Below are 15,684 nucleotides of genomic sequence, written 5' to 3'. Positions count from 1 at the left end.
CATGTGGCAGCTAAGACGCAGCACAACCAAATAAAATTTTTTTAAATGGGGAAGAAACAATGGAAAATAACCTCAATAAACAAAGAAGCAAAGAAACAAGACAGGACTAAGGAAACAGAAAACTGTTGAAAGGCTGCAAGATCAAATGTGTTAGTGATAACAGTCAAGGAAAATAAGTTAAATACCCGAAATTTTTTTTAAAAAAGAGAATTATTTGAAAAGAACAAATCATTATATGGTGCTTCCAGGAAGCACTTCGAAAAGGGGCAGGGATGGGATGGGACACAGGATATGGCTGTGCAGGCAGCAGAGAGGATTGCAGGAAAGCCTTGTGAGAAAGCAGGTGTCCCTGATCACTAGACGATTCACCACGTGGCTGTTGCCCAGCGCTGCTGACCATCTCTGCAAACCTAGTAAAATAGTAACACGATGGCCTTTTGGTTCTCAGAAATCAATACCACTCTGTGTCTGATGAGGGCTGTGTGAATGTCGTTAAGGTTAATGAAGTGGAGAGGAGGGGAGCTTAATGCTTTGTTCTCTCAGATGCCCCCTAGAACATTCTGTTCAAAGCAGAGATGGGACTCCTTCTGAAAGTACCATTACATGGCCATCACAGGTGCTCTGGGGGCGAAGGATGGCCTAGGGCCATCTCTCCATTCCACCCACTTACTGCTCAAAAGTTTGCTCTCACCTAGAATTCTCTGGTAGGGCTATCTGCATATTCTGCAAATTTCCAGGCAAAGCGACTGCCGCACAAAGCTATACCAAAATCTCTGGATTTCTTTCACATGCCGTGTATCGTGTGTTCCCTTTCGTGTGGCTAAATGATTGTGCAGAATAAAATAGGCAGTGTTCAGTTGCTCAGTCATGTCTGGCTCTTTTGCGACCCCACTGACTGTAGCCCGCCAGGCTCCTCTGTCCGTGGAATTTCCCAGGCAAGAATACAAGAGTGGGTTGCCATTTCCTCCTCCAGGGGATCTTCCAGACCCAGGGATTGAACCCATAGCTCCTGCATTTTCTGCATTGCAGGCGGCTTCGTTATTGCTGATTCACCTGAGAAGCCTGTACAGAATAGGAGAGAAGTTCTAAATTCTGTTTTGAGAACATCCGAGATGGCTAAGATTCTGAGACAGTCTCAGCTTTGCACAATGAACTTGATGGGCACCACCTTATAGGGAAGAGTCACGTAGCCCTGGAAGAGCGGTGTAGCATGGAATCAAAGAGCTCTGTATTAGATCTAAACATAAGGCCAGATACTATAAAACTTAGAAAAACAGGCAGAACACTCTCTGGCATAAATTGCAGCAAGAATTTTTCTGATCCACATCCTCGAGTAATGAAAATAAAAACACAAATAAACAAATGGAGCCTAATAAAACTTAGATCTTTTGCACAGCAAAGGAAACCATAAACAAAACGAAAAGACAGCCCTCAGAATGGGAGATGATATTTTCAAAGGAAGCAACCATCAAGGGATTAATCTCAAAAATATACAAACAGCTCAATATCAAAAAACCCAATCAAAAAACTGGGTGAAAGATCTAAATATTTCTCCAAAGAAGACATGCAGATGGTGAAAAGCCACGTGAAAAGATGCTCAATATCACTATTACAGAAAAGCAAACCAAAACTACAATGAGGTATCATCTCACACTGGTCAGAATGCCCATTATCAAAAAAATCTACAAACAATAAATGCTGGAATGCATGCTAAGTCACTTCAGTCATATCCAACTCTTTGCGACCCAATGGATTGCAGCCCACCAAGCTCCTCTCTCCATGGGATTCTCTGTGCGAGAATACTGGAGTGGGTTGCCATTTCCAAATGCTGGAGAGGGTGTGGAGAAAAGGGAATCCTCCTACACTGTTGGTGGGAATGCAAACTGGTACTGCCACTATGGTGAAGAGTATCAGTTCAGTTCAGTCGTGTCCGACTCTTTGTGACCCCATGAATCGCAGCACACCAGGCCTCCCTGTCCATCACCAACTCCCGGAGTTCACTCAAACTCACGTCCATCGAGTCCATGATGCCATCCAGACATCTCATCCTCTGTCGTCCCCTTCTCCTCCTGCCCCCAATCCCTCCCAGCATCAGAGTCTTTTCCAATGAGTCAACTCTTCACATGAGGTGGCCAAAGTACTGGAGTTTCAGCTTTAGAATCATTCCTTCCAAAGAACACCCAGGACTGATCTCCTTTAGGATAGACTGGTTGGATCTCCTTGCAGTCCAAGTGACTCTCAAGAGTCTTCTCTAACACCATAGTTCAAAAGCATCAATTCTTTGGCGCTCAGCCTTCTTCACAGTCCAACTCTCACATCCATACATGACCACAGGAAAAACCATAGCCTTGACTAGATGGACCTTTGTTGGCAAAGTAATGTCTCTGCTTTTCAATATGCTCCCTAGGTTGGTCATAACTTTCCTGCCAAGGAGTAAGTGTCTTTTAATTTCATGGCTGCAATCACCATCCGCAGTGATTTTGGAGCCCAGAAAAATAGTCTGACACTGTTTCCACTGTTTCCCCATCTATTTCCCATGAAGTGATGGGACCAGATGCCATGATCTTCATTTTCTGAATGTTGAGCTTTAAGCCAACTTTTTCACTCTCCTCTTTCACTTTCATCAAGAGGCTTTTGAGTTCCTCTTCACTTTCTGCCATAAGGGTGGTGTCATCTGCACATCTGAGGTGATTGAGATTTCTCCCAGCAATCTTGATTCCAGCTTGTGCTTCTTCCAGCCCAGCGTTTCTCATGATGTACTCTGCATGTAAGTTAAATAAGCAGGGTGACAATATACAGCCTTGACGTACTCCTTTTTCTATTTGGAACCAGCCTGTTGTTCCATGTCCAGTTCTAACTGTTGCTTCCTGACCTGCATACAGGTTTCTCAAGAGGCAGGTTAGGTGGTCTGGTATTCCCATCTCTTTCAGAATTTTCCACAGTTTATTGTGATCCACCCAGTCAAAGGCTTTGGCATAGTCAATAAAACAGAAATAGATATTTTTCTGGAACTCTCTAAGTTGCTTTAAAAAATGAGAATGGAGCTACCATGCTGCTGCTGCTAAGTCGCTTCAGTCATGTGTGACTCTGTGCGACCCCAGAGACGGCAGCCCACCAGGCTCCCCGTCCCCGGGATTCTCCAGGTGAGAACACTAGAGTGGGTTGCCATTTCTTTCTCCAATGCATGAAAATGAAAAGTGAAAGTGAAGTTGCTCAGTTATGATCCAGCAATTCCACTCCTTGGCTTAGATTTGGACAAAATCATAATTCAAGACATAGGCAACCCCTATTTTCAGGGCAGCACCTTTCACACTAGAATGAATGTGAAAGGTGGAAATAGTGTCCTTTTGGAAGGTGGCATCTATTATAAATATACTTCCAAATGATAGTTTAGTCCTTTCTCTCTGCCTCCGGCACACTGGCGCTTACCCTCTTAGCCTGCATAACTTGTCCTCTTTCTTGAGAATATCAGCTTTCACACCCTTTCCTCTAAGAAACTGAAGGCTTCCCTGGTGGCTCAGCGGTAAAAAATGCCCTGCCAATGCAGGAGACGCGGGTTCGATCCCTGGGTCTGGAATATTCCTCCGGAGAAGGAAATGGCAACCTGCTCCAGTATTCTTTCTTGGCAAATCCCATGAACAGAGGACCCTGGCAGGCTGTAGTCCATGGGGTGGTAAAAGAGTCACGACTTAGTGAACAGCAAAGAAACTTGATTTTCAACCAGGAACACTTTGGTTGTCACAACTGAAGCAAGGGGCGCTACCGCCATCTAGTGGGTAGAGGCCAGGGATGCTGCTAAGCATCCGGGCCCAGTTCAGCTCAGTCGCTCAGTCGTGTTCGACTCTTTAGGACCCCCATGGATCACAGCACATCAGGCTTCCCTGTCCGTCACCAGCTCCCAGAGCTTGCTCAAACTCACGTCCATTGAGTCGGTGATGCCATCCAACCATCTCATCCTCTGTCATCCCCTTCTCCTCCTGCCCTCAATCTTTCCCAGCATCAGGGTCTTTCCCAATGAGTCAGTTCTTCACATCAGGTGGCCAAAGTATTGGAGCTTCAGCTTCAGCTTCAGGCCTTCCAGTGAATATTCAGGGCTGATTTCCTTTAGGATGGACTGGTTTGATCTCCTTGCAGTCCAAGGGGATGTCCACCTTGCCCAGACTGAGGTCTAAGACAGTCTAGCTCTAGCATCTCTCTCACAAGGCTTGGGTAACGGAGCCCCCTGGGGCCTTCCTCAGGCCCTTCGATGCTCTGATCTGCTACTTTGAAACTGCCTACATTCTCACTTTCGCCCCTAGAAGTTGAGGGAGAACAGGAACATATTTCATATCGATTTCGTATCCCTGAAGCACATGTGTGACATTGACTTGCACAATTTCCTTTATAGAATAAAAGAAAAAATTGGCTTTTGCTTGCATATCACATACTCTCGGCACTATCCGTGGAAACTCTCGACCGAAGAAAAACGCCTGCAAGGTTGTGTGTTGTTTTGTTTGGGGAGCTTACTGAGGACTATAGCCTGGGAGACAGCATTTCAGATAGCTTTGAGGAACTGCTCTAAAGAGGTAAGGGAGGAAGCAGGATATACAGCAGGGTGTTTTTATTTTGTTTGTGTACTTGTTTTTGTTGGAAGGAAAAAAAATGTAGTTGAACATCAAGAGAGTACTGTGAATTACAAAGAGCAGATTTCACAAGTTATTAAGTTTAGGGCTTTTTCATGTCTGAGAAGATGCAAGAATCTGGATTCATTGAAATTATTCCTCAGATGTGCAGTCTTAACTACTGAGGGTCAGTGTCCAAAGCAGAGAATTCTTCCTACTTTTCTCCACCCTGAATTCCCCTGGAGGTGCACTATCGGCGCACAGTCCTCATGGCTGAAGACTTGATCCTTGTAGAACTGGGATGGTGGGCAGCCTTCTTTGTTTACAGCGCCCTCTGTTGGTCATAAGTGGACTAACGTTTGGGAGGGATTGGGGCTGCCCTTGTGCCTCAGACGGTAAAGCGTCTGCCTACAATGTGGGAGACCCGGGTTTGATCCCCGGGTTGGGAAGTTCCCCTGAAGAAGGAAATGACAACCCACTCCAGTATTCTTGCCTGGAAAATCCCATGGACGGAGGAGCCCGGTAGGCTACAGCCCATGGGGTCGAAAGAGTCAGACACGATTGAGTGACTTCACTTTTGGACTTCAATCTAGTGACCAGTTAGTCCTACAACTCTAAGAAATATCTTTCCTAGGTCAGACGAGATTTTGGTCATAGGACACTCTATATGCTATTTTTGAATTAAGCCCTGTTGATAACCTAAAGTTCTCTGGATTGTCTGTCTTAATATTCTGTTATGAGTCCAGTAATGTTTGCCCTTGTTTCTACCCATACTAGAGTTGCACCATTACAATTATTCTATATAATTATATATGTGATTAATTGCCTTAAGACATTTAGCCATCATTCATTTTGTCAGAGGCCTACATGTTGGGTAAAACAAGAAACAACAATCTTATAAAGTAGACAGGATATAAGTCATAAAGTTAGAGATGTTAATAAGGTCACAGTATGCTAGAGAAATGGAGAAGGCAATGGCACCCCACTCCAGTGTTCTTGCCTGGAAAAATCCCATGAATGGAGGAGCCTGGTGGGCTACAGTTCATGGGGTCGCTAAGAGTTGGACACGACTGGGCAACTTCACTTTCACTTTTCACTTTCATGCACTGGAGAAGGAAATGGCAACTCACTCCAGTGTTCTTGCCTGGAGAATCCCAGAGACGGGGGAGCCTGGTGGGCTGCGGTCTGTGGGGTCGCACAGAGTCGGACACGACTGAAGCGACTTAGCAGCATACTAGAGAAAGACACCAAGCATAAATAATTTGAAAACTACAAAGAGAACAAATTAAAACACTGATTGTTATAACCAGTTCTGGGTGGTGCAGCGGTAAAGAATCCGCCTGCCAATGCAGGAGACGCAAGAGATGCAGGTTCAACCCCTGGGTCTGGAAGATCCCCTGGAGACGGAAATGGCAACCCACTCCACTATTCTTGTCTGGAGAATCCCATGGACAGAAGAGTTTGGCAGGCTACACTCCATGGGGTCACAAAGAGTTGGACAAAACTGAGCACAAATCTGAATTGCAGTAAGCCATCGAGTCCAGAGAGGACTCAGCTGGAGAAGCCAAAATCTGGAGGGATCAGGTAGAGAGAAAAAGATAAATATTTCATCTCTGTTTGCAAAGATATAGTCTGCCATCTTGCTGTAGTATGTAATTAGCATAAAAGGCAAGGCTTTCTGGAAAACAAAGATGAAAAGCCAGCAATATTTCAGACAATCAAGGATACAGTTATGAGACATATTTCCCATGTCATTCAGTCACATGTGCTTAGTCACTCAGTCGTGTCCGACTGTCTGCAACCCCATGGACTGCAGACCACCAGGCTCCTCTGCCCATGAGGATTCTCCAGACAAGAATACTGGAGTGGGTTGCCATGTGCTCCTCCAGGGGATCTTCCCAACCTAGGGATCGAACCCAGGTCTCCCACATTGCAAACAGATTCTTTCCTGTCTGAGCCACCAGGGAAGCGCATTCAGTCCCATGCATATAATGAATTCCTGTTGATTTAGATGAAGCCAGCAAGTTTTCCATTAGAGTTTCATAATTTTTTATCTCATTCAACAGTATGATCTGAAAGTCATCAGAAACATGTGTCCGAAAGTCTTTTTATGAACATTCTTGAAGATCTTCATTTGGTAAAAACCTCAGAGTAAAACAATAACTATAAATGACTGAAAACATTGATCTGCTGCCTAAACGATACTAAAAAATGGAATTACCCAACCATATTTTCTTCAATTCGCTTTTATTAGTACCTGAATATAAGTCTCCAGTTTTAACTTTTTATTGTGTGGGCTCAGCTAACCCTGTCGCTTTCCTTATACGTGCTCAGTTCTGTCCGACTCTTTGCGACCCCATGGACTGTAGCCAGGCTTCTCTCTCCATGGGATTTCCTGGGCAAGAATACTGGAGTGGGTTGCCATTTCCTCCTTCAGGGGATCTTCTAGACCCAGAGATCGAACCAGTGTCTCTTGCATCTCCTGCATTGGCAGGCAAATTCTTTATCACTGAGCCACCTTGGAAGCCCACACTGAAGATTCCTTTAGTATTTTTAATTAATGTTGCCTGAGGGGCAGACTTATAAGCCCTGTTTTATAACATCAGGCAGGGGAGCATTCCCCCACATAATGTCTATCCCACAATATAATTAGAGATCCAGGTAAAAAGTATCCATTTTACATTAGCAATGTAACAATCTCACATAATGCCCTTTCAAATACACCAATCATTATAAATATTTTTCTCAGTCCTATTAACACTTATACCCTTACCTTTAGCCAATCAACAAGTCTTGGTCTTACAAAGAGTCCCAGAAAGTTTCCTTTAAAAAGAAAAAAGATTTTTTTTTTAATGTGGACCATTTTTAAAGTCTTTATTGAATTTGTTACAATACTGTTTCTGTTTTCTGTTTTATTTTGTTGGCCTCTAGGCATGTGGGGTCTCAGCACGCCAACCAGGACTTGAACCTGCACCCCCAGCATTGGAAGGTGAAGTTTTAACCACTGGATCACCATGGAAGTCGCAAGAAACTTTCCTTTTTAGTCCCTCAGCCATTTTATTCATTTCGGGGTGTAAGGCTTTAAGGTCCCCAGTGAGGGAGTCAAGCAAAGGGAATCAGAACCTTTTGTCAATCTTGAACTTGATTAACTGATTGAACAATTGCCCCAAAACAATTGCCGGGCTGGTATCCCAGTGTAATTTTCTTTCAGCTTAAAAAAAAATTTTTTTTTAAACTGGTTATAAATAGAACAGACTTGTTTGGGGCCTGATGGCTCAGACGGTAAAGCGTCTGTCTACAATGCGGGAGACCCGGGTTCGATCCCTGGGTTGGGAAGATCCCCTGGAGAAGGAAATGGCAATCCACTCCAGGACTGTTGCCTGGAAAATCCAATGAACAGAAGAGCCTGGTAGGCTACAGTCCATGGGGTCGCAAAGAGTCGGACACGACTGAGCGACTTCACTTCACTTCACTTCAATGTTGGGGTACCAAGAGAGGGTCCTTTTTGAAACCAACTCCCCCTGTTGAGTTTATGATTAATCTCTCAATCCAAAATTTTATTCCCTTTCTTATCCCACCCCTGTCCTCCTCAGGACTGAAGTATCCAGAAAAGGGGGCTATTAACACTGCTCCCTGTGGGACCCTCCTGAGTACAAAGCCTCTCCTTGATTACAGTTTCTAGTTTGTAGAAAGGACTTTAGTCTCCTAGCTCTTCCCAAATTCCAAAGAGCTGATTGAAAGAGCTGCTAGTTAGGGAAGTAAGGGAATGCAGAAACAGAGGGAAAGCAAAGAGTTCAGCCGTTTCATTCCTTTTTATGGCTCAGTAATACTCCAGTATGCATCCGTACACCAATCTTTACCCATTCCTCTGTTGACGGACATCATGTTGCTTCTGTGTCCTGACTATTATGAGTGGTGCTGCAACGAACATTTGGATGCATGCATCTTTTCGATTGAATTTTTTGTAAGTAAATTTCAGCTCTCCGTATCTTTGGGCGTCCTTCAGTGATAACTGTCGGTGCAGTGTGTGGACTCAAGTGTCACCTAGGAATAACTGTAACCCAGTACAGATCATAGAGTCTGGAGACTAAGTGGCTGCCTATGTCTCACCCAATAATTGATTGAAAGTGAAAGTCGGGTCTGACTCTTTGTGGCCCCATGGACTATACAGTCCACGGAATTCTCCAGGCCAGAATACTGGAGAGGGTAGCCGTTCCCTTCTCCAGGGGAATCTTCCCAACCCAGGGATCAAATCTAGGTCTCCCACACTGCAGGTGGATTCTTTACCAGCTGAGCCACAGGGAAGCCCAAGAATACTGGAGTGGGTAGTCTATCCCTTCTCCAGCCTATCTTCCTGACCCAGGAATTGAACCAGGGTCTCCTGCATTGCAGGCAGATTCTTTACCAACTGAGCTATCAGGGAAGTCCCCAATCATGAATTAGCTATCATCATTCTAATAAAATTAAACATTCCAATAAGATTAACAGTTTTATTAGTGTTCCATGACTATGAAGTGGGAGAAGAACACAATTTCCTCATTTAATCTGCATATTCAGTGTTAAAACTAAAGAGGAGTAGCGTGTGAAATGATCTGAGTATTGTTGACACGTGTTCACTGCCAATAATTATTGGTCACTCACAGTATCATTTTGATTCTTGTCACTAACTAGAATTATTTAACAATTATTTAGCAACCACAAGGAATGAAAATATAACTTTCACTCTCCCTATTGTTGATTGTGTGAACACGTGAAGGCTTTGGTCCTCAGAGAGATAGAAGGCAGGTACAATGAGGTAACAATGGCTATTATGAATTTTCAATGTGGCAGACATGAAAATTCTCTTAGCCCAGCCCCTGAAACGTGAAATCACTTAATACATGCTCATTATGTTAATGATTGGACCTCCTGGGGGCTCAGTGGTAGAGAATCCCCCCTTTCCAAAGCAGGAGACAGGTTCTATACCTGTGTTGGGAAAATGCCCTAGAGAAGGAAATGGCAACCCACTCCAGTATTCTTGCCTGGAGAACCCCACAGACAGAGGAGCCTGGCAGGCTACAGTCCACGGGGTCACAGAAAGAGTCAGACACGACTTACTGACTAAGCAACAAGAGAAAATGTTTGTGGTTAAACGGCAAACAAGAACTGCCTCCTGTAGTCCACGTAGTTATAATATAAATTCAGCCCCACAGCCTGTGAGTCTAAAGCAAGTTCTTGACTCCTATGTTCAAAGAGAGAGATTTCAGGGACTGCCCTGGTGGTCCAGCGGGTTAAAACTCTAAGCTTCCGAAGCAGGAGATGTAGATTCGATGCCTGCTCAGGGAATTAATATCCCATGGGCTACGCAGTACAGCCAGAGATTTTCTAAAAATTTTTAATTAGATTGCTATAAAAAAGAGAGAGAGAGAGATCGTTGTCCACCTGAAGCTAGCACAACATAGTTTCTTAGGCAGCTATAGTGCGGTGTTAGTCGCTCAGTCGAGTCTGTCTGACTCCTTGCAACCCCATGGACAGTAACTCCCCAGGGGCCTCTGTCCATGTCTCCAGGCAAGAATCCTGGAGTGGGTTGCCATTCCCTTCTCCAGGGGATCTGCCCTACCCCAGTACAAAATAAAAATTTTAGGGGGAAAAAAAAGAGAAATCTTACCAGAAATACACAAAAAATTCTTGTATATAATTCGCACAGATTCACCAGTGGTAACGTTTTCCAACATTTGCTAGATTTTGTTCTCATTTCTTTCACTCTCATGGATAATATTAACATTTTTAACCGTTTGAGAAAAAGGTACCGATACCATTTCCTTTTATCCCTCCGCACTTCAGAGAATATTTTCTAAGACCACAGATATTTCCTTTATAATCTCAGAAAAATGATAGAAATCAAGGAATTTCGTACTGATGCAATGTTACTATCTAATCGACATTGTGCATTCAAATGTGGCCAGCTATCTCAATAATAAAATTTGGCCCAGGACTCAGTCTAGGATTTAGTTTACATTCTCCCTTCTCCTTTCCCTGGACCATAGCCTCAGCTTTTCTTTTCTTAGGGTTTTATTTTTTAAGTAACAATTTGATAATTTGAATGGTACCAGACAATTATTTTGTACACCTTCCTCAATTAGAGTTTCACAGTATGTTCTCACTAATGCCTTCAGGGCTAGACTTCACGTTGTAAGTATGCCCCCAACAAAGGAAGGAGCAAGCAAGAGACGTCTCTGGCAGGCCAGTGGGTGAGACGCCAAGCTTCCAAATCAAGGAGCACGGAATCCAATCCTTAATCAGGGAACAAGGATGCCACATACCTCCTGGCATGGCCAAAAACAAACAAAAAAGGAAGAAGGGGAGAGAGTAAATTTACTGTGGGGAAATCTAACAAATATTAGCTCAGCCAAGTGATCAAGGTCAATGGTGAGTTGTCAGGTTGATAGTGAAAGCTCTTGAAATGCTGGGACTATAATAGTATTTTACCTCCATGATCATCATCTCCAAAACCCAGAAACCCAGTCTAATTATCAGAAAAACATGGAGTACACCCCAAGAAAGGGACCTTCTCCAAAATATCTGACCAGTCATCCTCAAAACTGTCAAGGTCATCAAAGACAAGGAAAGTCTGAGAAACTGTCACAGCCAAGAGAAAGCTAAGCAGACATGAAGACCCAGTGTAATGTCGTGTCTGGGATGGGACCCTGGGCCAGAGAAAGGATACTAGGTAAAAACTCAGGGAGTCTGAATAAAATATGGACTATCAGAAATTTTTATACTATCTTTATCATTTTCCTTCCATCTAAAAATGTTGTATAAAATAATAATAAAGCTTATTTGAAATATTTTTTCAGGCTATGCTCATGGTCCAGTGGTTAGGATTCTGCCTGCCAATGCAGGGACACAGGAAGTTTCCACGTGCCATGGGGCAGCTGAGCCCCTGGGCCACATATTCAGCCCAGCTGCCCAGAGCCGGCGCTGCAACTAGAGAGTAACCCCTGCTGGCTGCAATGAGAGAAAGCCTGCACACGGCAATGAAGACTCAGAAGCCAAAAAAATAAATACACCTATTTTAAAAAAACAACACTTATCAAAGTGATTCATTAAAAAAGTAATAAAATAAAATATATTTTCTTAATTCACCACATGTCTGCACCCTCCATCTTATTATTAAACTCCTGGTTTCCTCTCATGACGTCAAATTCAGGTTAATCTAGAATGTTCCCTGAATGACTTCACGATTGCCCAATATTGTCAGTCTTGTGACCCTCTCTTTTCACCTGTAGGCACAGTCCTCAGTGAACTGGGAAAGATTAATGATTGATGTTGACTATAAAACGGGTCTCCCAGTTCAACAGTGACTGTACTAAGGCTGAAACACCCACGAGAAGTAGAAAGGTCTCATTGTCGTGACAGCAGAGTGTGTGTGGTTTGACGGGATACCCTTCCCGAGCATGGAATTCCCATCTGAACACCTGAGACAGGTGCAGGAGAATTGTATTATTAAAGATGAGGATGTCTTACTGCTGACTTACCCCAATCAGGTAAGGAAGCAGGACCAGATGCTGAGAAAGACTTCCTCATTCATTCAGCAGACAGGCGGAACTTTTCCTGTATGCGACAATACATTGGGGGAATAGAAACGGGCACTGATATCGCTGAAGAGCTGACTCATTGGACATGACCCTGACGCTGGGAAAGATTGAGGGCAGGAGGAGAAGGGGGCAACAGAGGATGAGATGGCTGGATGGCATCACTGACTCAATGGACATGAGTTTGAGCAAACTCTGGGGCATAGCTGAGGACAGGGAAGCCTGGCGTGCTGCAGTACACGGGGTCACAAAGAGTCGGACATGATGGAACGACCTAACAACAGCAACAGCCACTGGCTTTCAGAGAAAAGGATCTAGACAGGCAGTTACACAATAAGCTGAGTGCTCAGAGGGATAATCTAAGGCATCAGGGGAGCCCACGGGAGTGAACCACAAGGCAGATTCAGGTGTTTGCAGAGAGGACTGGAAGGAGTCTGGCCAGGGAAGAAATGGGGGAGGGAGGTAATTATGCGAGATGATGTATATGTTAATTAGTGTGAGTGTGGTGGTCATTTCACAATCTGGTGTTACTGTTGTTTTGTCGATAAGTCATATCCAATTCTTTTGGGACCCCATGGACTGCAGCCCGCCAGGTCCTCTGTCTTTGGGATTCTCCAGGCAAAAATACTGGAATGGGTTGTCATTTCCTTCTCCAGGGGGTCTTCCCCACCCAGGGATCGAACCTCCTACATTGGCAGGTGGATTCTTTACCACTGAGCCACCGAGAATCCCTCACAATGTGTACATATATCAAATGAACATGTATACCTTAAAGATATACATTCTTTTTTTTTTCAAGAATTTTGATTTTTACCTTTTGATTATTACTATTACTTATTTTTGGCTGCACTGGATCTTCATGGCTGAGCGGGCTACTCTCTAGCCGCAGTGGGCAGCTTCTCCTGTTGTGGAGCCCAGCAGGTGTAGCGTGGGGTTCAGTCACTATGGTAACGTGCTTAGCTGCCCTTAGCAGGTGGAATCTTCCTGGGCCAAGGATGGAACCGGTGTCCCCTGCACTGGCAGGCAGATTCTTAACCACCAGGGGAGGACTACATTCTTTTTTAAATTAACTTTAAACTATATTTATTTTCCTTGATATATATATATATTTTAAATATATCATATGCATTTCTTTTTTTAATATAAATAAATTTATTTTAATTGGAGGCTAATTACTTTACAATATTGTATTGGTTTTGCCATACATCAACGTGAATCTGCCACAGGTGTACACGTTTCTATGTAAAGTATATCTTCATTCAGTTTCTCTTAACATTTCCGCTTTGTATTAAAGAGACCATAAGCTCCCTGCTAGCAAGAACAAGGCTTAGCAAGTTACTTGTATAATATAATGGGGCAACAGAGGGTTTAGTATTGCCAGGTTGACCCTACTGCTTTTGAACTGACAATGTTAAAGACCTACATTTTCATTTGTTAGTTATAATCGAGGGAGGAGGGCAGGGGGTAAAACATAATTATCTCAGCGAAAAACAAAAAAGTGGAAGAAATGACATCTATATTGAGATTGAAAGGAATGAATGTGAAACTATTTTGTGAAAAAGGATAGTTTCTGATAAAGGTATCAGTGTGGATTGTGGTCAGGAATTGGAAAAAAAGCCTGACAAATCCAAGGACAACAAGGATGTGAATCGTATATCCGTGAGGGGTGGGGTCGTTGAGGGACTGTGATTAGGCAAGAAGGAAGGCTGATGACCTTAGATGTCGTGTGGTAGTGAAAAGTCAAGAGCAATGGGGACATAACGTATCACAGGATTTAATAAATAACCAAACGGTGGAAGCAGCCCAAATGTCCACTGACAGATGAAACAAAATGTGGTAGCTACATATACTAGAACACTGTCAACCTTAAAAAGGAATGAAGTTCTGACTCACGCGACAGCATGGATAAACTATGAAGACATTACCCTAGGCGAAATAAGTGAGACAGTGTACGATTCACTTAAGTGAGGTTATCAGAATCCAAAAGTAGAATGGTTGCTGGAGACTGGCAGGCACTGGAAAGAGGGGGAAATGGGAAGTTGTTACATAATGGTTCCAAAGTTTCAGTTTTGCAGGATGAGAAAGTTCTGGAGGTTGGTTACACAACAGTGCAAATATACTTAGCCCAGCTGACATGGACTCCTGAAAATGGTTAAGATGGTGCCTTGGATGATCTGTACACTTTATGAGGATTTTTTAAAGTCAGATTGGAATGGCTGGCCAGAGAAGGAAATGGTGACCCCCTCCCGTATTCTTGCCTGGAGAATCTCATGGACAGAGGTGTCTGGAGGGTACAGTCCATGGGGTCGCAAAGAGCTGGACATGATTGAGCGACCAAGCACAGAATGACTGACCATGATTCTCCTTTCTTTATCTCGGAACAAACTGGTTGATGGAAACTGTCTGCCTGATTCATTCTAAGGGGGATCCCACGTGGATCCGATCTGTGTCCACTGGGGAGCGCTCCCCTTGGGTAGAGGCTTTCAGAGGGTATAATCTCCTAAAAGATAAGGAAGGCCCACGTTTCATCACTTCTTACCTCCCCGTCCAACTCTTCCCCAGGTCTTTCTTCAAGTCCAAGGCCAAGGTCAGTGCACGTAGTCAAGATAGGCTTGATCAATACTCATTGAACTTTAACTTCCCTAGCAACCAGTTGAAGATCTGATTGAAATGCAATTGTATTCAGTAGGTATGTGCTGCTCCTGAGATTCTGCTTGTACACAGCACAGCCACACTAAGTACAAAGGTATAGATCATTCCAGAGGTTCTATAAGCCAAATGTAAACCAGAGACAAAGAGAAACCATAATGTCCAAACCTTAGAAACCCAAGTTAAAGCCTAACAAGAATTCATAACTGCATTATACCCTACATAACACTCCTTTGAGAAATAATGTTCAACTGACCGCACAATTGCACTCATTTCACATGCTAGTAAAGTAATGCTCAAAGTTCTCCAAGGCAGGGGTCAACAGTACGTGAACCAAGAACTTCCCAATGTTCAAGCTGGATTTAGAAAAGGCAGAGAAACCAGAGATCAAGGTACCAACATCTGTTGGATCATAGAAAAAGCAAGAGAATTCCAGGAACACATCTACTTCTGCTTCATGGACTACACTAAAGCCTTTGACTGTGTGGATCGCAACAAACTGAAAAATTCTTCAAGAGATGGGAATACCAGACCACCTGACCCGCCTCCTGAGAAATCTGTATGCAGGTCAAGAAACAACAGTTAGAACTGGACATGGAGCCACAGACTGGTTCCAGATCGGGAAAGGAGTATGTCAAGGCTGAATATTGTCACCCGGCTTATTTAACTTATATGCAGAGTACATCATGGGAAATGCCAGGCTGGATGAAGAACAGCTGGAATCAAGATTGCCAGGAGAAATAATAATAAACTCAGATATGCACATGACAGCATTCTTACGGCAGAAATCAAAGAGGACTCAAAGAGCCTCTTGCTGAAAGTGAAAGAGGAGAATGAAAATGCTGGCTTAAAACTCAATG

This window comes from Capricornis sumatraensis, chromosome 20 (genome assembly GCF_032405125.1).
Source record: "Capricornis sumatraensis isolate serow.1 chromosome 20, serow.2, whole genome shotgun sequence".
NCBI lineage: Eukaryota > Metazoa > Chordata > Mammalia > Artiodactyla > Bovidae > Capricornis > Capricornis sumatraensis.
This window is presented reverse-complemented; position numbering follows the sequence as displayed.